Raw genomic sequence first — 24,937 nt, forward strand, 5'->3', positions numbered from 1 at the left:
TTTTGTAAAAGGGTTTAAAATATCAAGTTGCATCAGAAAAGTCCTGAATATTGAGAGAAAATAGGGTACTTTGCTTATTCAGCTGTAGGATAGTGCATTATTAAAGAGCAATATGGTGCTTAGGCGTCATTTGCTGTTTGCGGTAAGGTGTAGTGTGTCACTTCCTGTTGTCACGGTGTGAATCGCTTTCTGTTGCTCCAGACTCTCTCGCTTTATCTTTAATCTCTTTGCTGTAACATCTGTTTCTAACACATAAGCACTTTTAAAACATTCTCTGTTGCTGCACATCACGCTTGGGAACTCCTTGTGTTTCACGCAGTTTGCTTTTTTGACGTGGTAAGAGGGCGCTAGCCTAGCTTTAGCCAAGCCTAGCTTTAGCTCCACAATGGCTTCCTCACCTATTCTTCCCTCTGCTTCTCCGTCTCTCTCTAAATCTCCCTCTATCTTCTGCTCTCTGTGTCAGATGTTTAGTTACAGTATTCCTCTGCCTCTTTTAGTGATAATGGTACATGTAATAAATTTAGTGTTTTTGTAGCTTTGGGGGCAAAGCTAGATCAAAACTGATCTAAAAGGAACAAATCATAAAAATCGAATAAAAATCAATGCGGCTCACCTTGAACCAAAAAATAAAACAATTAAATGTAGTCTATTAAATATTAGGTCTCTCAATCCAAAGGCTTTGTTAGTTAATGATTTGACTCTCGATAATCAGATGGATTTATTTTGTGTCAAAGAAACCTGGCTACATACATACATACATATATATACATACATACATACATACATACATACATACATACATATATATATATATATATATATATATATATATATATATATATTTAGGGCGGCTGTGGCTTGATGGGTTGGGTAGTCGTCTGGCAATCAGAAGGTTGTGGGTTTGATTCCAGCTTTCCCTTGCCAAATGTTGATGTGCCCCTGGGCAAGGCACTTAACCCCAAATTGCCCCCTGGGCGCCGCACACGGCAGCCCACTACTCCCAAAGGATGAAGGGTTAAAAACAGAGAACAAATTTGGTTGTAAATTTGTTTTCAATGACAATAAAGATTATGTTACTATTACTGTGCTTTCTAGGATTAGGCAGGTATACAAGCATGTGGGGGGCACATAAACTACTGAGAATTATTTAGAGTCACTGCATTGACATTTCAGCAAGTTGGACCAGAATGCTAAATCAGTTGTTTAGTTTCACTCTCTCTATGACTTCCTTATAAACCCTCTGCGGATTAATAATTTACATTTCAGTCAAATAATGTGCCATCCTTTGTTCCTAACACATTTGCCATTTCAACATATCGGTTTACAAAAATCTAGTTTTATTTTTCAATTGGGATATGATGCGATTTCTAAATGTTCCTGTCATTTGTTTGAGCAGTGTATGTTTATGTTTACTCTTTAACCCTTTTTTCAGATTTGTTTTCGTCCAAACCACTAATCTGTTGACTAAGATTAGAATATTTACTTGATTGAATATAACTCTGCACTTTAGCAAATGTTTCTATCAAATATTGCTTTTAAAGGAGAAAGTATAAAAATTTGGTTGAGATGCTTAGCAACTTCTGAACCTTTGCTACAGTAACCCTGTGAATCACTGCAACTGAATTAAAACTGTGCCTTCTTTTCAAATAAACTTTTTAGACTTTGTCCTTAATGGTGTTGCAATGTACCTTCAAAATTGAACTTCAAAGTTAAACTTTGCATATGGAAATTACATTATTCCCTTTGTTTTCAGGAAACAATTTCCTTCTATAAAAGAAGAGATCAACATTGTAAGAGCAAGCCTAGTCCACTGGTGAGTATATCTTTACATTTTACAGGGTATTGAGCAGTCATCTAGTTGTTTTAGAGAAATTAATAGATAGCATTCAGCTTTAAAGATTTGATATCAATAAAACACCCCTAAAGCCAATACTGTTATCCTTTGAAGTTGGTTTTAAAAGAATTAGGACAATTATGGGGAAAACAGTTAAATAAAAATTTAAACAGACATAAATAACACCCAATCTAGGACGTTTTTATTCAAATTGTTTGAACATTTTGAGGATTTTTTTCCACTTATGCTACGGCTTTACATGATTTTTTCCCTTTTTGCAGAAAGATTCCCAACAAATCAACAAATGGCTTGGATAACTCTCATCCTCTTTGGTAAGAGCCTAAAAAGCAGCGAAATCTTGGGCAATAACTTACAATACATCACAGTTTTGAAGATCAACATGGACAATATTTAATAAGGACTTTAGTATATCAGCTTAATAGAGTAGTAAAGAAAAGAATTTCAAACATAAAGATAAAGGTTAAAACAAACTGAACATCAGTGATGTTGGTTTTATGTGAGATTTTAGATTGTTCCATTTCACTAGTGGTTAAATACCTAAGATGATACTAAATATTTTTTCATGTTACAAACTGTTTACTTTGTGAACTGAATAAGCGACAAAGCTGGTTAACAAAAATAATTCTGCCAACATTACCTCTAAACTCTGTTGTTGGTGTATGTCCAGGATTTTGCCTCGGCTCCTGCTCAAAGTTCCCTCTACGAAAGTACTACTATGTTCAGATTTCAAGGACCTGGTTTGAGGCTCAACAATACTGCAGGAAGTATTACACTGACCTGGCCACATTTGAGAATATAGAGGATTTTAATAGGCTGAAAGCTCCTAATTCCAATTCCTGGGCATGGATTGGACTCTGGGATGATCCAAACTCCTGGAAAAATAAAATGGGCAATGAGTCCAACTCCTGGAGGTGGTCTGCGACGGGAGAAACCAGTAAAACTGGTTACAAAGCGTGGTCCTCTGGAAATCCAGACTTCTCGGAAGGAAAAGAGACTTGTGTCATTATACAATATGACGGTAGCTGGTCTGATTTAAAGTGTGATACTGAGAGATACTTTATTTGTGAGAATGGTGAGAAAATATTTTTTTATGTTTTTATTCATAGTAGTTCCAGAATGTATATAAAAACTGTAATCCCATTGTTTTAATACTATAAGAGCTATATTTTCAATATGAATATAAAATAATTTCATTCTTATATCTATTTACCATTAAAGTACAACTATAATGTGCTCAACTTTTTTTGCAGTTACAGAACAAAATGTGAAACAGTATGTTTTCATCTCCACTCTGAAAACATGGGGATCTGCTCAATCTTACTGCAGAACGCACTACACTGACTTGGTGACGATCGATAGTGAAGCAGAAAACCTTGAAGTCATAACAGATCATTCCAGCTAATGACAGCAATGCTTGGATCGGTCTGTACAGAGTGCCGTGGCTTTGGTCAGACAAAACCCAAAATTCCTTCCGAAACCAGGGTTCTGTCGAGTTCAATAGCGGAAATCAGCATTGTGTCCTTCAGAACCCATCACATGTGTGGTCTGATAACGATTGTTATATTAAAAGCTTTTTTATCTGCCACCAAGGTAATGACTAAATTGAAATTTGGGAGCATGCAATCGAAATATATCATTATTTTCTGACTATGGTTACTTTTCTTTTCAGTGGTAAGGATGGCCACCACTGTAAAGATAGCTACGGTGTTTGATGCCGATCTCACTGATCCAGCCATCAACGCCCAGGTCCTCCAACAGGTACAGCAAGTATATTCTAACCCTCCTTTTATTTATCTTAAAAAGTAACAGCAGCTTACTGAAGTTTGTCTAATTCTTTTCCAGCTTGGTGCCCTGTTGACACGTCAGGGATGGACAGATTTTCAAATACGATGGAAGTCTGAGCCCGAGAAAAAGGACAAAAATGAATGCACAGAACTTCAACGTAATACACTTGCTTAATGTTGTTCTTTATAAATTTATCACCCTATTGTTTTTTGTTTTATTTCACTTTAAGCAGTAGTTTTTTTATCATTTGGTGAATCAAATTACAAAACAGCAGCAAACAGCACCAGTGTGTTTGCTTAGCAGGGTTGGTTCCTTCATGGATGAGAACCAGGGAATCCCCAACAACTGGTGCCCTACTCCATCCAACACCCACTACCCGATAAACCCTGGTCTGCAATAACCAAACTTTACATCATGTTACTTATTAGAAAGATTAAGAAATAAAAAAAATGTGTTTAGAACTAGTTATTTTTGTGAAATATATAAGATTAAATATGTAGAGAAATATGTTTCACTACTTTACCACTTCATTTTATTAATCACACACTTTAAAGCAAAAATAATTTAGTAGAGGTTTGAAGTTTTGATTTATAGAAGGAACTCTAAAAAAGATTGCTTGATCCTTATTCATTGTTATTATATAGAAATCAACTTTGTAATACAAGCTGACCTGAAAATGTTTAAAAGAGTGATTTGTCTAGATCCACTCTTCCTGCATCGCTCTGAAAAAAACAAACTTTATATTCTGTTACTTTTCAGAAAGATTTACAAACAAAAATCTGGGTTGGCACCAGTTATTTTTGTGAAATATAGAGAGAAAGACATTAAATATGTAGTTAAATATTTTCACAACTTTTGCACTTAATTCTATTAATCACCAAGTGTATTTTAAATGATCTGTAATCAGTGCAAAAATCCAGTTTGCAAGTTTTGAATTAAAGAAATTCTCTAAAATGAAAAAGCTTGATCATTATTTAACAGTCTTATCATATAGAAATAAACTTTCTTACAACTGATACAAGCTGACCTAAAAAAGAAAAAAATTTAAAACATGTTTCCCCCCGCAGTGTATGTAAACATCTAGTGTAATTTGTGATGTGGAGTGTGAACCAAGACAAATGTCCAATAAAGCAATCTTGTCTTACTTTACACGTTTGAAACCTTGTCATAATTTTCAGCTTACATTTCAAGATATATTCAATATCTATAATCTGAATCTAATTTAAATAGTTTAACATAAACCTGTTGTTCAGCTATTATCGACTTGTTCTCGGCCTCCCCTGGTTCTTTTATCTGAAAATGTGGTGTTTGCATTGTAGACTTCTGTAGTAATAAAGACTCTTCAAACCGTAGCTATATTTCACCATATTTAATATCTAAAAGGCAGAGGAATGCCTGCAGTCAGTACTGGGTTCCCATAACAACACAACGCAACCGTTTCCTGAGAATCCCTTTAGTTCTCCCACATAGACCTCATAAGGGAAGCATTTGTCCACCTATTTAGGGGCGGGCACAGTATGATATCAGCGTTCCATTCATCCTATTGGTGGAGAAGATCATGCAGTAATGCAGACGTCCTTGCTGACACATAACACCCATAGCAGTCATTCTGTCCAGTCTAAGTATGTCTGACACTTTGCCTTCAGAGTCCGTTTATCTGTAATTTCCGTGGCAACCAATTTTGCAGTTCAGTCTCTGTAATATCATAATCTCTTACACCGTGTTAGCCCTTTCTAGTTGAATTGATAAATTATTAGATTTGCTCTTTTGATGTATTTAATTAATTACAGAACCTCGGTGCAGCAATCAACATTGTTGATTACTGTTTTGTTGGAGCATCTGGAAAACTGGACCAGCCCTTCTGGTACAGTACTTGACTGGTTGGAATTTCATTTGAAGGACAGGGACTTTCTTTAGTATTAATAGGTAAGTTTATGTCAGAGATCCTTCGTGGGGCCCTTCCTATTCATTATTTGCATGCTCTCCCTAGTTCAAATTATAGCAAACAAGAAAAATTACTATAACTACTGCTGGTTCATCATCAAAGGAAACGACTGAGGGACTACGCCTCCCAGCTTTCATTGCAGCTGCCGTCACAGCCCAAGCTCAGAGAGTACAGTCCAGAAGACATCAGAGAACTTCTGCTGAGAGCGACGTTCCAAACTCTCCTCGTTCCCCTCCCAACCTACAAAGGAATTTGAGAAAGCTTTCAGGATTTAGCTGTTTGTGCATCCAGCAAATCTCATTCTCCTTTTTCACTTTCTAAGAATTTATTCAAAGAATCTCTGAAATCTCTCTGTGTGTCCAGTAAATTTCCCTTCCAAATAATGTGGATCCGCAGCCTGCCATCTACTGGTATTAATCAGGTTTTCCAGCCTTTTTAAAGGTTTGTCAGAGGGTGTTTAATATTTTTCTGCTTTTCTACTCTTTTCAGTCCAGTAACCTCAGGGTTTGTACACAATCTGAAAATCTATTTTCTAATAGATTAAGGGTAAGCTTGAAAAATTGACTACGCTCACATTGCATTGTATATATAATACAATTTTGTATATATGAAAAAAACAGGCTTCACAGTGATTTGTTTCTAATTTTATGAGACATTATGAGACCCTAATGACCTATGAGTCATTAGGGTGCTGCCTTTTAACTCTGTAGAAAGATAGGAGACACATTTGGGGAGCGAGAGGAAAAAAAGGCATAGTTAACTCTTTATCCTTTTCCAGGATACAGTTTGAGATACCAAAAAAATCCTCAGCACGAGAAAAGCACATATGACGAGACAACATTTATGCAGAGGGTTTACATTGGAGGCCTTTTGGTGTCGCAGTGTCAGACTATGTAGAATTTTTGCGACAGTTGTGTGTGTGTCAGTAAATGTTGTGCAGTTTGTCCATGAATGCTGTCCAGAGGGCCATTGTCCTTGATATGATGGAAAGTTTATCAGCCGGCGTCACTGTTCTGAACGCATCCACAGGTGTCTGCGGGGGGAGGAGGGAGCGGGAGCAGTTCTGGGCCCTTTTGTCATAACATTCAGGGGAATTTTAGATAAGCGGGGAAGCCTAAATCCAAATACACTTTTTGTTTTGAGAAAGAAGCTGCAAACATTTTCCTCAACTTTGAGTCCTTTGTCGCTGGCTCCACGTGGCGAATCCAATATTCCAAATTTGTTGGGCTTTTTCTGCGTTTCACATCCACATTTATCCCATCTATCCTCTGAGTTCAACCACCGCAGCCAGCCAGCGTTCCATCGCATCCAGCTTGCGACTCTGCTCACCCAATTTACGATTCTGTTCGTTCACAGCCTTAGTGATCGCATCAAATGCGGCCGGCTGCCTGATCATGGCCATATTTGCCACCGACATCCTCTGAAGTTGCATATACATCAGATATCCTCCGAATCCAATTAGAAGAAATTTGAGTATCATGAATCCAAAGATATATTCGCCTTCAACGTCCTCGACTGACAAAATCGAAAGACACACCGATCTCCACCTTTCCCAGGAGTCCAGGTGTATCCCACGAAGTGTGTCCCGTCAGGAAAGGAAGGGTCCCCTTTTCTCTGCCTTCCTGTCGAAAACATTTGATCAATAGCATTGAGAGACCAGCTGATCAGATCCAGAGTTTCCAGAGTTCAGGTGATATAAAGAGAGAGCTCAGAAAGTGAGGCACCGCAGAAGCAGGGACAGCAGGGAAGAGGGGGGTGGGGGGCAGGCAAGCAGGTGCAGGAGAAAAATGCGTATGCCTCCAGAGAAAGGAACTTCTCACAATTCAAAATCTGAATCTCCCTCCACAATCATGAACAGAATCCGTTCTGCTTCACTTCTTTCTCCTACAGCAATGTGGAGTCATTAAATAAACTGAAAGGGACCTGGTGCCCACTACAAGAGACATTTATAAAAGGACTGTTATTTCAAAAGTGAAATCATTAAATTATTTCACACACACACACACACACACACACACACACACACACACACACACACACACACACACACACACATATATATATATATATATATATACATACATATATATATACATACATATATATACATACATATATATACACATACATATATATACATACATATATATATATATATATATATATATATATATATATATATATATATATATATATATACATATATATATAAAGTGGAGCGTTATGGTGAAAGCCGTATTACTCCACCTGTGAAAGTAAATCTGTTTGTCACACTCTGTAGGCCGGGTGCGGGATGAGCTCTCTCTCTCTTCCTCTGCAGGGTGTGACGGGCAGGTGTCAGTTCTTACTCGCTTCCAGCGTAGTGCATGACCAACCTAGAACCTTTTCTGAGTGTTTCTTCCAAGTCTAGTCTAACCCTGTTTTACCCCCTTGCATCTATCCAGGACTTCCGAGCCGCTGCACTTCCGAGTTAGCTCTCCGTGAACCAACGACAGAGACTCAGGCGCTGCTCCTGCCTTGGCCCTCCTGCTGTGCTCACCTGCCTGTCCACCCTCCAACACCGCAGAACCCTGAGAGAGTTTACCAGACCCACACCTCCTCCCGGATCCAGGACATCACCCTCCCCGGACTGGAACCCAGCCTGGAACCCAGTGAGTTCTCCTCTGACTTTCAGACAGATCTGCTCCTGCCTCTGTTCACCAGTCTTCTCACTCTCTCTCCAGTGGAACCCCTGCGGACAGACCAGTCAGAACCATTCCCGAGCCAACACCCTGTCTTTACAATAAACTTTCTAAACTGTATACCTGTCTCCGTGGTTGCCCTCCTTCTGAGTCTCATTACATAACCATGACACTGTTGGGCTTCCCCTTGGCCTTCATACAACAATTCTGACAGGACATGTTAAAAAAAAAAAAGACTTTTCAATTAAAAACAATGTAAACAAATCTGCACAAAGAGTATCAACAAAAAGTAATGGATAACTATTGAAAACCAAACTAACCAGTTGAATCAACCCCAAGACAGAGATCAAGCAGCCTTGAATCACAAAACAAGTCTGCAGCCTCTTTGCCCTGCACTGGTTTCACTCATACATCACAGAAAGGACCAAGTGCGTGGCCTTGTTACTAACCTGAGGGTTAATTTTGACCCCCATCTCTGTTTTGACAACCATGTCACCTCCATCTGCAAAACTTCCTTCTTTCTCCTCGGCAGCATTTCCAAACTGCGCCCCTCCCTCTACCTCCCTGCTGCAGAGAAGCTTGTCCATGCCTTTGTCTCCTGCAGGTTGGACTACTGTAATGCGCTCCTCATTGGGATTCCTGCCAGAGCCTCAGAAAAGCTCCAATATGTTCAAAACAATTCATTTTGTTTTTATCTGTTTATCATTGTAACACTTTGAGGTTTGATGTCAAATGTAAACTGCATTACAAATAAAATGTATAATTATGATTATTAGTTTAGTTTCATATGATATTGCACTGCAAAAACGGATCTAAAAATAAGCAAAATGTTCTTAAAATTTGTGTTTTTGTCCTAGATTTGAGCAGGTAAATAATATCATCTGCCAATGGAAAGAGTATTTTGACCCCTAAAATAAGATAATTAGACATCCTGCACTTGAAATAAGATGATGAAGGTGAGTTGTTCCTATTTTAAGGGCAAAAGTCTTATTCCATTGGCAGATCGTCTTATTTACCTGCTCAAATCAAGGACAGATGCACTAATTTTAAGAAAATATTACTCATTTTTAGTTCTGTTTTTGCAGTGTGGAGCTATATATGTATGTCCTCACATGCGTTTGGCAAGCTTTAAGACTCATTTGACAACTTGCTTGAGAAACATTAACACCCACTCTTGTGAGGGATTTAGAAAAAAACCTCAACCATGTTTGATCTGTTACAGGTCATTCTGTGGATGTATTATAATTGAAAAATTAATCTTTTGATGAAAAACTGCTATGACCTTTTAAGATTTTTTTACTTGCAAATGCAAAGCATTTTGCATTTTTCCGATGTTTGTTTGTGAAAATGTCTAAGAACCAGGAACCATTTTCTTCCGTTTCACAGTTTAGCAAGGCTTTGTCATCTCTGTGGCAAGGTAATTTCACAAACTATTAAAAAGGGTATGGATACCTCTGCAAGGTACTGCAGATTTTATAGATTGGGCATTTTCTGTAATCACCAGATCTAGGTGGAGGCTTTTGTGTGTCCACTTTAATTTGAATGAACAATCTGCAGGTCTTTGAATTAAAATCTCTTTAAAATGTCAGCTGATCTCACTGTTATTTCAAGACCTAGGTTCAGGGTGATTTACCTAAAGTAATCATCCATAGCACACATACAGAAGAAGGTGGTCTGTGGGATTATGGAAATAATAGGAACATCTGCTTCGTATTTGTATGAAAGACTAAATGTTTAAGAAAATGTAAGGGGCAGCTTTGACTTAAGATTAAACTATTTGGTAGTCTACAGAAAAAGAAATAATAAAAAGGAGTCTGAAGTAAAATAAATTGTAATAGTAAAGCAAAATAGTAAAAAATAGTAAAGATGACACCTGGAAAATCTTTGTTTTTTTATTTTTTGAAAAAGGGGTGAAAATATCAAGTTGCATCTAAAAAGTCCTGAATATTGAGAGGAAATAGGGTTCTTCGCTTATTCAGCTAAAGGATAGTGCTTTATTAAAGAGCAATATTTGTCTATTTGCACGTGAACAATACATTAAGAGGGCTTTGAATGTAAAGACGATCTATGTTCCACAAGCCAAACACAAGCAGGTGGACTGGGTCATAAATGTACCATAAAAGCATTTAAGAAACACTGTACGCACATGCTAATAATGATTGATCTTCCCTCATTTAGTCATACAAAAATCTCACATTCTGAATTACTTTACTCTGTTTTCATATTTGGGCCAAGCATAGCTTTAATCAAACACCTGGAGATTAATAGTTAACGTATCCATTAGATAAAAGCTATATAATACACACTGCACAGAAATAAGGATATGTGTATTAAAATTAATTATATGTCTCAGCAGATCCATGAACCTGTGATTGAGTTTTTTCTTTTTCTGAAACCAGACAGGATGTGCACTGTCCAGCCTTTTTAATCCTTCAACTGTCTGGATTTGCATCATGCTATAAAACTAAGGCACCTGGAATCGAAGCAGACAGAGAAGGCAGAAAGACAACTATTTCTCTCTATCAACCCAGAACACCTGAGGCTCGGTAGGTTGGCTCTTTAATTTGGACAATATTACACAGATGATTTTAAAAAAATATGTACAGAGGAGTTTAAAAGGTCATTGTGATCATTGTGTAGAGTAGAAAATCCCTTTTATTTTGCTCGTGGGGTAATTTTTTTAAGCAATGCATACATTTTTAGTATGTTACTGAAAACCCAGCAGAAAATTAGCATTTAGATTTGTAAAATATCTGAGTCACAGAAACAAGCTAGATAAAGATGAGATTTCAGAAATATAAACACACACAATATTTTTTATATATTCTTCTCTGTTTTTGTGGCACTAGTGGCTGGCTAGACTGACAGGATAAAAAAAAATTATTAAAAAAATGTTCTATTCGGAGCAATTTACTTACTAAAATAAAAAATAAAATAAAATCAATTGAAACAAATGTGTATCGGAATGTCAGTATAAGAAATGTTTATAACATACCCATAAAAAGTGGCCTATTATATATGCTTTTGTTATAAAGCAACCAAGCAGATGTTTTAGAACAGTAATATCGCTGGTTATTACTGGCTCACACCTGATCTTTGTCTCTTTAGGTACCTGAAGTAAAATGGATAAGGTGTTTGTAGCGATCCTCCTGGTTACAGGTGAGATTTATGTCCTATGCCAGTTAACCTCTGAGCCAGCGCAATACAGGTGCATGCCTAAAAGATATTATTGAAGCCTTCATTTATTTCTGTAGTTCAAAAGGTGAAACTCATTACTTAGATTCATTACTGATCCATTTCAAATGTTATTTTCTGATCATTTTGAAGATGGCTTACAGCTAATAGAAACCCAAAAAATCCTGAAAAGTTTCTTAAAATATAAAAATATTACACAGGGGCAATAAAAAAGATTTTAAATACAGAAATGTTTGCCAAATGTAGATCTTAATGTGTGAATTGCTGCACTGGTGCAGTGTGGCATGGAAGTGATCAGCCTTCTGGCTCAGCTGAGGTTAAAGAAGGTTGCTTTTGGGTCATCTGTAAAGAAAAGGTCAGGACTCTCATTTATAAACCTTAGGTGCGCATAAAAGGGGTCTGAAACTTGTGTACATCACTTTCGAGGCAAAGGTTTTGATCTATTAAAAAACAACAACAACTGGACAACAGAATGCGTGGTTGAATTCTCGTTTTGGAGACAGAAGAAGTTGGCAACATAGTTGGTAAAGTGGCAAATTGCAACCAAACTGCATAATGATTCCCCTCAGATGTTGAGTTTTATTTCATATCATATTTATATCGTCTTCATCATAAGGATTCAGAAGCACAGTGTTATTCTTGCTTGCGCTGGTGAGCTTTCACTTTACATATGGACCTTTTAAATGAATAAAAAAAGCCCAGAAGCCAACTTAACCATTGTTAATCATGAAATAATGATCAGCTGGATCATTTAAAGACACATTTGTGTTGACTATTTGTAGCTGAATGTGGGCGCGTAAAGGGCAGAACATAAGCGGGACCTGGTACACAAACGTTCAGATGTAGCTGTTATCTATAAAGGGAAATTGCTCGATGGTCTGGGTGGTTATGGTTTTATAAATCAGGATTTTATTTAGCGTACGCCATTTTTGTTTTTTGAGCCTATTGTAAGCTTTTAGATCCTACATGATGTTTTATTAATGAGACCCAAGGACAGTTTGCTGACCAATTGAGCATAGACTGGCACTATGGAGATAAAAAGCAGCCATTGGTACATTTCGCAGTGTTGGCAGATCCTGCGTGTTGTTGGAAAATTAAATAAGCATTTCCATAAAGCTCGTCAGCAGCAGGAAGCATGAAACGCTCTAAGGTTTCCTGGTAGATGGCTGTATTGACTGTGTATTTCAGACTGTGTATCTCAGAAAAAACAGATATGGCACCCTAAATTGTCACTGAAAATTTCAACAATAAGGCCCCACCTTGTGAATCTGCCACAATCTCTTAATGAGCTTTGGTTCACTTCTCAAGGCTGCCGTTACCCCTGCTGCTGGTATGTTTCTTTTTCTACAACACTTTCTTCCTTCCACTCAACTTTCCATTGATTCGATGCAGCTCATTGAACAGCTATCTTCTTTAGCAATGCACTTTTGTGGCTTACCTACTGTATGTCGGGCATAGACGACCACAAAGTCAGCTGTCATCCTCATCATTACATTGCATTTCTATATAAAATAGATCTTGAAATTGTTACACGCACAATCTGATTTTAAGAGGAAGTGACTTTTAGGTTACTATTAACTGTATAACCCATAATCATCAAAATGACTGCTGTCACTTAACCTTTCACACTGCAAAAACAGAACTAAAAATAAGTAAAATTTTCTTGAAATTAGTGTGTTTGTCCTTGATTTGAGCAGGTAAATAAGATTATCTGCCAATGGAATGAGTATTTTTACCCCTAAAATAAATTCATTAGATATACTGGACTTGAAATAAGATAATAGAGATGAATTGTTCCTATTTTAAGTGCAAAAATCTTATTCCATTGGCAGATCATTTTATTTACCTGCTCAAATCAAGGATAAATACACTAATTTCAAGAAAATCTTACTCACTTTTAATTCTCTTTTTCCAGTGCAGTGATATTCTAGTTTGCAGTGCTGGATCTGTAGACTTGTATAATGCATTATATGTCTCTGTGTTGTCCTATAATTAACCAAGGATCTATGCAGCCCAACTCTCAGCCACTGAGTAATGGAGCCATCTGCCCTCGCTCAATTACTGTAATCTATGTCATAGTGCTCATCTTCGTTTTATTGTCTGTACTGGTCCTTTTTTAGTTGGGAAGTTGTAAAGAGCTTTAACTCAGAAAAACGTGCTGCTAACAAGATAAACTAATTCAGATTGTAACTTCTTATATGAAAAACATGTTGAGACCTGTGTGAATTGATGGTACCCCTTCTTCTACTTGAACCTCTGTTTTAGAGCCAAAGCTCTATTCAAGAGCCAAAGTGTTGCTACAGAACCAATAGTTTTGCAGGAAAATCTGTTAAAATCTTCCATAAATAAACATGCTTAAAACTGAAACCACATATTTATAAAAACATCTACATCCATCCTCAGGTATTTTTGACACAACTGAAACCACTTCATACTACCTTGTCAAGACTCCAAGCACCTGGCATGCAGCAGACAGTTTCTGTGCAGATGTTGACATGACGCTGATCCAACAAGACGATGTGCTCTACAGCAGCTGGGCAAATTCCGGTTACTCCAAAGCCTGGATAGGACTGATCAGCGCCCCCTCTTCATGGATCCAACTGGACAAGAAAATAGCCCCATACTTCAATTGGAGCTTAGATCAGCCAGACAACACCCTGGCTGAACTGTGCGTGACTATGACTGATGTTGGAGATTGGTATGATCGCAACTGTACTGAACTTAAACAGTCAGTTTGCTCAGACGGTGGGTAAAAAAAAGGTTGAACATTCAAAATGTTAAGTTAATGTAAAAAAAGTAAACTAGACATTTACGTCCACTCATTATCGACATACTGTAAATGTCGTGAATTTTTATCTTTTAAGCCATAATAAAAAAAATATTTAAAAAAATAATTATATATATATATATATATATATATATATATATATATATATATATATATATATATATATAAAAACAAGAATAGTGTATGAACTGGACTTCATAGTGGATAATCTCTCATCCACACAGAGTCAGTATTATTCCTACCCATCTCTGGTAAACTGTACGTTGACAAGTTACACCTCGACCACATGCTGTTTTTTAAATTCTTATCAGTCTATATGAAACACATTAGTTTCATTGGTTTAAAACAAAACAACAACAATGTACATTTATTTTCTTTACAGGTAACTATCTTATTGCATAATTTGTAAAAAGAGTAACAACAATTAAATTATCAAACTATATTTATCTTAAATGTCACAATATTAACAATCACCTGTGCAAATTCTCGGTTATCCAGGTCATGGCAACCAGTGGCGTGATAAGTTAAGTGGGGCACAAAAACTCAACACCTATTGGCAGCAACAGATTTTTTGTGATGCATACAAACTGATTTTGAAAAAGTAGCATAAACCAACACACTAGAAATGGCTTTTATATAAGCTTAATGTAATTAGATTTTTATTCATAAAGTTACAGTTAAAGGCTCACTCATACTGTTCATTTATTGAACAGAAAAGATTCACATCAATCCTTCAGTGAGCTAGCAAGGCCAACACTAAATTGTCGCATACTTGTCGCAGAACGTAAACGTAACGTGTGGAATTCAAGTGCTTTGATTGGACGATCCGAGCTTGGGGCCGTAGTATTTGTGCCCCACAGTTGTCTACTCAGTGTGTTGGGCATGCTCACTGTGATTTCAGATGTCCATTACTTAAACAAACAACTTATACATATATAGACACAAATGTTTATAACAGAATTTTATTGGTAAGGGAATCTATCTTTTTTATAATATTACTTTTTAAAGAATGATAATGTCCCACTGATTATTGCAAACATAGAGCTCCACAACAACATCTGGTGGGGCCAGGTCCCACTGCCCCGAATGCAGAGACAGCACAGATGGCAACAGCAAACAGGTTTAAATCAGAGGCAACTCGACTTTTGCTCAGTATTTCTGAAGATGTTCCAACACCTATCCAGGAATCTTCGTCAGTTCTGGCGGCTCACTCTTGAGAAATGTCAACAATTCAACTGAAATTGCCTGATTGGTTGAGCTAGTCTCTAAAGTCAAATCTAATAAACTAATCTATTTTAATGATTACACAAAGAAGTAGAAATAAAAACCATTTTCATTTCAAGGCAGGCTTGAGCGTGGGCTGTTCCTGGAAATCCTTACCACTTTCTGTCATCTGAGGGGGATAGTTTGGGTCTTTTTCCATTCCTTTGCAAATCAGTGATCCATCAGAATAACTTCTGTTTATGTACCTTAGTTTGATCAGAAGTAAAAACGATCTTTTAAATTTGTAACTTCTTCTCAGAGTTTCTCTGCATATTGATACATCCTCTCAGTCACAATATGCCTTAATTTCAACAGGTAAGGGGGTCTTAAACTAAAGATGATAAGAAAAGAAGATAAAATTACTTCCCCCATGGGGTCATATAAGTATTTGAGACAGTTGTCAGCTGCTGGACCTTTGGCTCAATGCAATTTTTCACCACAATAATGAATTATTAAAATAAAAATAAATAAAAAATAAAATTTCTCTTAAAGAAATTGTGAATATATGAACATCTTTTAAATTTTTTTTGTACCGTTTGATTATTTAAAGGAGAAGTCCGGTCAAAATCAGAATTCAAACAGCTGAAAGTACTTAAATAAATAAATAAGCACTTAAATATAAAACTACTACAAACTGTGCAATAAATTATACGTTTTTTTAATTAGGAACAATTTTTATTTAATTATGTTTATGTGGAGGAATACATCTTGGTCAAGAATAGTACTGTCACCTCCCATTTTGTGACGTCACTCAGCGGACCCGCTGTTGAGCAAGTCCCAACGCTCTGTTGTTTGTCACGACGCACTATTTTCCAAGACGGCGACGACTGGTGCTCTGTACGAAGCAGAGAGTGATGAAGTACTTAGTGACAGTGATGGGAGTTCCGGGGAGCTATCATCATCTGATAGCAATATGGATTTTTTTAGAAGAGTTTCTTGACAGAAACCGGACTTATTTCCAGTGCAAACTCAGTCGGGTCCCCCAAGAGATACACGTGCGCTCCGCTGCAGCACGGCTTTACCGGCGCTGCAGCGGAGGAGAGATCGCGCTGAAGTGACTTGAGTTATATTTACCCCCTAGTAAATAGGGCAGGTGGTCATTATTGTATAAATATTAAAATATAAAAGCAGATGCTTACCGACCAGAGGGTAAGCATCTGCTTACGGTAATCATCCCCGCGAATTCTAAATTAAAAATTCTAAATTAAAACATAACTTACCAAAAATCCTCGCTCTCATGTCATGTTCAAAACATTCTTCTTCGAAATGGTTGCTGCATATGACGTGTTTTCTCTCTGGCCAGAAGTTAGATGGCAAATCCGCTCACTTCAAGTTGGCAATCCAGCAACGAGCCCGGTGGCTCATGAATCAGAAAGTTGAAATAAGCAATGTTTTTTTCTACTTTTACCAGTTGTGTTGGAACATCCAATGGCCATGCACGTGAGCATTGTTGCTTTAATAATAGCTCTTGCGAATGTCAATAGTGAAGTCCTCTGGAAATCTGAAATAATTGTTGATGATCGCAGCTGTGTAGAACGGCTCCTATTGACTTTGCTTAGAAAGAGCGGAGAAATGCTGTCACTGCTCCGCTTTTCCACGTCGCAGGATGTGATGTCAGACGGCCCTTACTGCCCAAATATGGGCAGTAATGGCCGCCCCCATACACGGTGATACAGACGACAATTTATGTTTTTATTTTCTTATTGATTAAAAATAAGTTCATTAAATAACCACAAACGTATTAGTTTTAGTTATAGCTAATGGTCCCCTGATTTTTCATTGTTGACCGGACTTCCCCTTTAAGCTTAAGTAAAAAATTCCCGAGAACAACATTTTCCACTAATTGAGCATTCCAATTTAAATTTGAGCAGACGACATAAAACAAAACAAAACTCTGCATCAGTCCGTATAGGTTGAGGTTGGTCATCTAAAGCGACGTCTTTGGCCTGCTGGCGGTAAAATGCCCATCTCTGTTCTGCAATCTGTAGCATCATCTGATTTAAGATTACAATAAATGTGTGAATCTGTGTGACCCTGTTTGGATCACAGAAAATCTGTTTTATTTTCTAACTTCAGTGGCTATATACTAAAATATGTTCTTCAGCTATATCTTTTTTATTTAGCAATGACAAGCTCAAAATCATAAATGAGCAAAAAAGAAAATACATTCACATTAACGTCTAGGGTTTTATGTACTCTTTTAAGGTAATATGAGTTTTGACAGAGTTTTGGCTACATCTTGGATTAATAAATAATGACCATTTGGAATCTGTTTTTTACAAGGTTAAATTTAAATCCCTTTAAGAGCCTGATAAATATATGATTGTATCTGTCAGGGACAAACTTCTTTTATTTTAAATAATCATGACAGCACTCCATAATGATTTTTCTTTCAACAGGAAGCCATTTCAGCATTGAGACTAAAATGAATTGGGAGAACGCCGTAATGAACTGTGAGGCCAAAAACACCATCCTGGTCAAAATTCCTGATAACAACACCAATGCTCAAATCAGAAATCTGCTGTCCAAGGATACGGAAGTCTGGCTAGGCCTCCACAGAAACGTTGTGTGGATGTGGTCTGAGACTGGAGTGATCGTCAGTTCCCCAAACTGGAAACTGCCAATAAAGAATTCTGCTGGGAATGAACTCTGTGCAGCCATGCGATTGCAAGATGGAAAGCTGATACAAGAGCCATGTAATGCATTGAACCCTTTTATCTGCGCATCCGTTACAGAAGAAACACAGACTTCCAGCAATGCAAATTCAGATGGTAAGTCTTTGTGTCTCTAACTGTTATTCCATTGGTCCCATAAAAGTGACTTACAAAACCAGGAATTACCTTAGCTTTTGCACATTTTGTCATTTGACACTTTCACACAAGAGCCATGCAATACATTGAACCCTTTTATCTGCTACTACAGACGTTCCACCGCCTTCAAACAATGCAGATTCAGTTAGTGAATCTTTGTGTCTGTAATTGTTATTTCATTGGTCCTATATAGTGACTCGCAAAACAGGAATTACCTTAAAGCCCCATTGTGTAAGATTTACACAAATTAATTACAAATGGCTCCACCGTTAAATGTGTAATGACTACTAAAGAAGCTGGGAGTATCATAAATGTGACAATGTAAACAACTGTGTCGTCCGTGTATCTGGTACCAAGCTACTGCTAATAGCTACGGTTATTGTAGGAAGTGTTTTTTTGCATAGTTGCCAAGTCAGCTTTCTTTTTCTAAAGTTGCTTGTAAATTCTGTGAGTAGTGTGTTTCTTGGGCTCATTTCTGAACGTGCAGTCACTTATTTGGGCTCTTTAAAAACGAGTAAATAGACCCGCTCACGGTGCTGCTATGGAATGTGAACCGGCCGAGTCAAATATCCCTCCGCGCGCACACATACTCCCTGACAGGAAGAGGGAGACAAGACCAACAAACTTGCAGTCTTTGCCGGTAGGACAGAGTAGTTGCTGGACTACATTTCCCTGTTTTTAACATAATGGCAAAATGAACTTCACTGTTATATTGAGTTAACTTGTTCAGCAGAAAGCCTGCAACCACCATATCCGTTTTGAATCCTTGCTCCCTCATGAATTGTCTACACTTCACCTGGGCCGATGTAGACTTTAATTTTCTTCCGATTGTTACTTCTTTTTCTTGGTTACTTTCACTTCCCTCTTGCTGGGCAAAGAGTATGGATAATCCTCCATTTGAACAGAAACGGCAAATAGAATGATCTACGGTCGTCTTTGCTTGTTTATACTCCTCCTCCACAGACAGCATGTCCTCATATAGAAGACAGATAGAAAAAGGGTACAGCTGACAAGTTTGTTCCCTTTTGACTACTGAAATCAGAAATGGCGAGGCACCATGGCGCCTCTCAGTGTGTGCACTGGTACCTAAGTATTTATAAACAATTAATTCTAAGCTATGACAAATTATTTTCTATGTGATGTTATTAGACTTAGCCACAATATGCATTTATAAAAGAAATACTTGATTTTTGTTATTTAAAAGCCAAATTAGCTGCACACTGTCCCTTTAAGCTTTTGCACATTTTGTCATTTGACACTGACACAAAAGCCATGTAATACATTGAACTCTTTTATCTGCACAGGCATTACAGAAGAGCCACCAACTTCAAACAATGCACATTCAGTTGGTGAGTCTCTAATTGGTACCAATTGTTACTTTTTTTCTTTTCTTGGTTACTTTCGCTTCCCTCTTGTTGGGCAAAGAGTATGGTTGATCCTTCATTTGAACAAAAACGGCAAATAGAATGATCTACAGTCATCTTTGCTTGTTTATACTCCTCCACTGTCACTGGTACCTAAGTATTTATAAACAATTAATTCTAAGCCATGACAAATTATTCTTTATGTGATGTTATTAGACTTAGCCAGAATATGCATTTATAAAAGCAATATTTGATTTTTGCTACTTAAAAGCAAAATTAGCCGCACATTGTCCCTTAAGGCTTTTAAACATTTTGTCATTTGACACTGACACAAAAGCCATGCAATATTTGGAGGACATTTGTTTCATTATTTTCTATCCACTTCAAAAATATTTTTTGCTTTATGTTCGTCTGTTATACAAAATCCTAATAAAATATAGTTAGTTTGTGGTTGTACTGTAAGAAAATGTCAAGGCACTATATATATATATATATATATATATTTATATATATATTTATATATATATATATATATATATATACATATAGATAGATAGATAGATAGATAGATAGATAGATAGATAGATAGATAGATAGATAGATAGATAGATAGATAGATAGATAGATAAAATTTACCAACCAATTCTTTGTATCCAATGTGATGTAAAGGCACTTTTTGTTTAATTAACATTCTACTACTTTTACTGTGGTATTTATAGCTTCCCATCATTGGCCATCAAATAAAATTGTGGTGAAGCTGAAAATCCAGACTACTGCAAACTTGGAGGACCCGGAGATCAGCACTGACCTCAAGCAGCAGGTAGAGAATGGATGTGTTTGTGTATCATATAATTTGGGGACCTTAAACTTCAGTGTATTTACAGGGACCGGCACCTTTACAGGAGCATAAAAAGTTTACTTGATTCAAGTTGTGAAATTTTAGGTTTATGTTACATTTCACAGTTATGTAGTTGAATAAAATTCAGGTGAACTTATATATTTTAGGTTTAATATATGCAAACTAGCTGATGCTTCACAGGAAGATATTTTTTCAATTCAATTCAATTCAATTTTATTTATATAGCGCCAAATCATGAAACATGTCATCTCAAGGCACTTTACAAAATCAAGTTCAATCATATTATACAGATTGGGTCAGATTATACAGATTGGTCAAAAATGTCCTATATAAGGAAACCAGTTGATTGCATCAAAGTCCCGACAAGCAGCATTCACTCCTGGGGAACCGTAGAGCCACAGGAAGAGTCGTCTGCATTGTACATGGCTTTGCTGCAATCCCTCATACTGAGCAAGCATTTTTATGCTTAAAAGAAGTAATATCATGCAAAATCCACTTTTTTAGCCTTTACATACATTTTGTTGTGTACTTTGAGTCTCAAGGAGTAAAACAATTTCTGTTTCTCCAGGTTCTACTTAGATATCTTTATCTTCTCTTTGGGTCTTTTTTTTCCCTGGCAAAGTATGTTTATTGAGCTTTTTTTTTAAACAGAAACATGAGAGCAAAACCTCAAGAACAGGAAATAATACACAAGGAGCAAACAAAAAAAAATATCTGGGTGACAAGGCAAAAACATACTTAGAGTCCCACATAGCAAAATAAAGAGAAACAAAACAACAACAAAAAAAAAGTCCACAGTGGTTATCTGGGTCATATTTTTCAACCCATCCAGTTTTCTCTATTCCCCATTAACATCACAGTATTTGCTACAGAATTGCCAAACAAGGTCATGGATTTACGTTTTACCAATCTTGTTAATCTGCCCTTTTATTCCTTACTGGGATTTTGTAGTCCAAGTTCAAGGATGCTGTAGCTACATGTGGATAAGTTAAACTGTTTGACATCGTCCCTCAGCATACCATAAAAATGGCCAAACAGGGTGGAGAGGACGTTCTGTGACCTGGAGGGGGGCGGGGTGTGAAGAAAGGTCTCCTTTAGATTTAAAGAGACAGCACCAAAACAAGTTGCTCTCAGACGCACCTCAGAAAAGGAGCTGTGGGGCAACAGTAACGAGGAATTCACACCAAATCATTGCTGTTCCACTTTATTTAGACTGCAATTTGATTATTTAAATGTGAAAAGGGAGTGTCCCCTTTAAGTGATATCCCTGTTTAGTTCATGCTAGGGATTTGATTTCATAGTGTTATACTGATAAACCCGCTTCACACAGAATGGCACACCCAGTTGTATTTGGCTAGTAGACTACACAGTGGTGAAGGAGTTTGGGAGTTCATCTCTCAATTGGCGGGTTGCCGGTTCGATCCCCTGCTCCAAATGTCTCAGTCATTGTGTCCATGGGAAACAAAACACTTGTGTCAACTAAATTGCCTGCTGGTGGTGGTCAGAGGGTCCGGTGGCAGCCTCAGCTCTGTCAGTCAGCCCCATCCCTAACATAGCTCACCACCTTCAGGGTTTGAATGTGTGTGAATGGACGAATGACTTATTGTAGTGTAAAATGCTTTTACAGCGCTGTACAAGTACATTTACCATTTACAGAGAACGATAACGCTTGCTACTCCATACATACTTACTCCCTCAGCTGCAAGAACAAAAAGGTGTCCAACTACTGTTGGTGATTGGTCAGGATTTGGATGGCTGTGTTTAATTTTGAAAAGTTACATTGTAGTGGCTCTGTTTAAGCGGTTGAACATCCAGTATAAAATATGAATAGACAAAGCCAAAAATAATTTTTTTTCCTGTTCTTGGCACCCATAGAAGAACAAATTTCTCAGTTCTCGCAGAGTATGTTGTAAATTTAAGTGTTATGAATCTGTGGGGCTACAGAAAACAAGGAGCTATCCATAGTAAAATTTGAAAAACCATAATTTTGCTCACTCTTTATGATTCTTTTTAACGTTTAGGGAAAGGGACAACACCAAAATATTTCTCTATCTCTTTCTCAGTTGCAGACAATGGTTGCAAATCAGGGTGTGGCCAAGTTTAAGCTGGCCTGGAAGAAGCTGCCAGGTACGTAACAATAAAGGCCAAATCAAAGCACCCGGTCCTTTCTTATCCTATTATTCTTCAAAAACAACAAATGTTTTGTGCTGTGCTTGTTCCCATCCATTAACAGAAAGAGTTATTGGTGGACAAATTAGTTTTAGAAGCCTGTTCATCAGTGGACATTTGTTTGTTTACTACATACTGTTTTACAAAGGTTTTGCAAGCAGTCTGCTTCTCACATGACCACTAATGCTTCATGTATAGAAGAGAAACCAGAAACCAGACATGCAAAATTAAACTACTTCAGTCTTGTTTGCACCGGGTTGAGGAAATTACAAAGATCAGTGTTTCCCTTACCATCATCCAAGGGGAGTGCCTGGCCCCACTAAAGCCCCATTTACACTACCCTTGTTAAACCGATTAAGGCCGAGCTCGGTCCGAGCTTGGATCAGTTAACTAAAGCCGGGCTTACACGGTACGAGTTTTTGCCCTTTTCGGGCCGATTCTTTAGTCGTGCGAGCATTTTTTGAATCGGGCCGAATTTCAGCTTGATCGTACAGGGGGAAAGAGGGACGACTGGCTTCTCCCGACTACCTCCCGATCAGGAATCAGACGGTCGGGTGAAAATCAAACATGTTTGAAATTCAGTCGGCCGTCGTGAGGTTTTCGTGAGCGCATCCTGCTGTTCAAGCAGAGCTACGAAGGGGCGCCCGCGCGACGCGCTGGCTGTCTGTTTTCGTACGCCTCTGCTCGCGGGGGCGGTGGGGGGTGGTGCGTATTGGGCGGTGTGCCGTGCCGCGCGGCCGCCGGGGCTTAACCCCCTGGTCTGGGTCCCTGTCACCCACCGAAATCGCCTCTGGCGTCGCTCGCCTGCCTCTGCCACCACTTCGGGACGACGGGCCGCGCGTTGGAGGTCTGGGCGGACGGCGCCACGTGCACGGTGACCACACGGTGCGGGACCTCCCTCAGTGTGGTGTCGCTGTTGAGGCCCTGGCCATCCTCCGTGCGCCGGCGGGTACCCAACTCTCCCCCTCTTCCGTAGAGGGCACGACGTACAGTGTGAGCGCTCCGGTCGCGTCCAAGCGTCGCGCCGTACAGTGTGAGAACACAGATCATGAGCGGTGAACTTTTAAACCCCGCGGTTCCGCCGCACAGTTTGAGATGTATATAAGTACCACGACTGAAAAACTCGTACAGTGTATGCCCGGCTTAAGCCGAGCTTGGTTCTGACGACCGTTTACACACACTGCTATCTCGGTTCCTTGGTTTCCTCGCCTCCTAGTGACGATCTGCGGTACTACTGCTCTCTGGGTTTGAAGGCGGCACCAAGCAAATCAAACTGGCGGTGCCTGTAACATTCAGGCAGTTAAGCTTGGTGATACGTCGTTTGCGGAGAGTCGGGCGAAGACGGCAACTTTTGGTGGATTTACTTGACAGAGTCGGCTTTTGGGCAGTGGATAAGACAAACGAACGTCTAATAAGGATTTAGAGATGCAGGAAACAACGACAGATGCTGATGTTCATCACACTGCTAAGCAGAATCATCACTGCAAATCGTGTGTCACGGTAGGGAAGCTAATATTTTTATGAATGTCTGAAATGTTAGCTGACCGCACGGAGATGACGCGGTCTGCTCATGCGCTCTTCGTTATCACATAACCGGGCCAGAAAAAAACAAGCTGAGCCCACACCTGGAACTGGGCTGCATTTAGCGCGGTCCGGTTGTGTCTAGCTCGGTTCAGTTCAGTCTGCTTACCATTTACACTCGATAGTTATCTCAGTTACCAAGCTCGGACTGGTCTCTGCTCGGTTAAAAAAGGATAGTGTAAACGGGGTATATGATAACCTACCGACCCCCTCAGGAAGATCACGGCATGTAAAAATATTATTAACTCTAACTCTACATGATCACGGTTTATTTCATTGAAATTATTAGCCTTTCTAAATAGTGCCAGGTTACATCCTGAACTATTTCTGTCTCAACATTGTTGCTCTACTTCCCGCTCACCTTAGCACACAGATAAATATCTATTCCCACCAAGAGTGAGAGAGTGCACAGAGTCGCAACATATTTCTACTTGCTTTGGCTAAAATGTCTGTGTTTTACAAACACTCCCAATTTCTGAGGATGGCTGCATTAAAAGCACCCAGAGTTAGGAGCACTGAGCGTCTGCTAGCCACACGGACATCAGCGTAGTGTGTTCTGTTGGGGGAACATACGCCATGGATTAAAGCAGTAAATGCTTTAATGACCAAGCAGTTACACCTGACAGAATTTTATTATGTCGG

This window comes from Fundulus heteroclitus, chromosome 3 (assembly GCF_011125445.2).
Source record: "Fundulus heteroclitus isolate FHET01 chromosome 3, MU-UCD_Fhet_4.1, whole genome shotgun sequence".
Lineage (NCBI taxonomy): Eukaryota > Metazoa > Chordata > Actinopteri > Cyprinodontiformes > Fundulidae > Fundulus > Fundulus heteroclitus.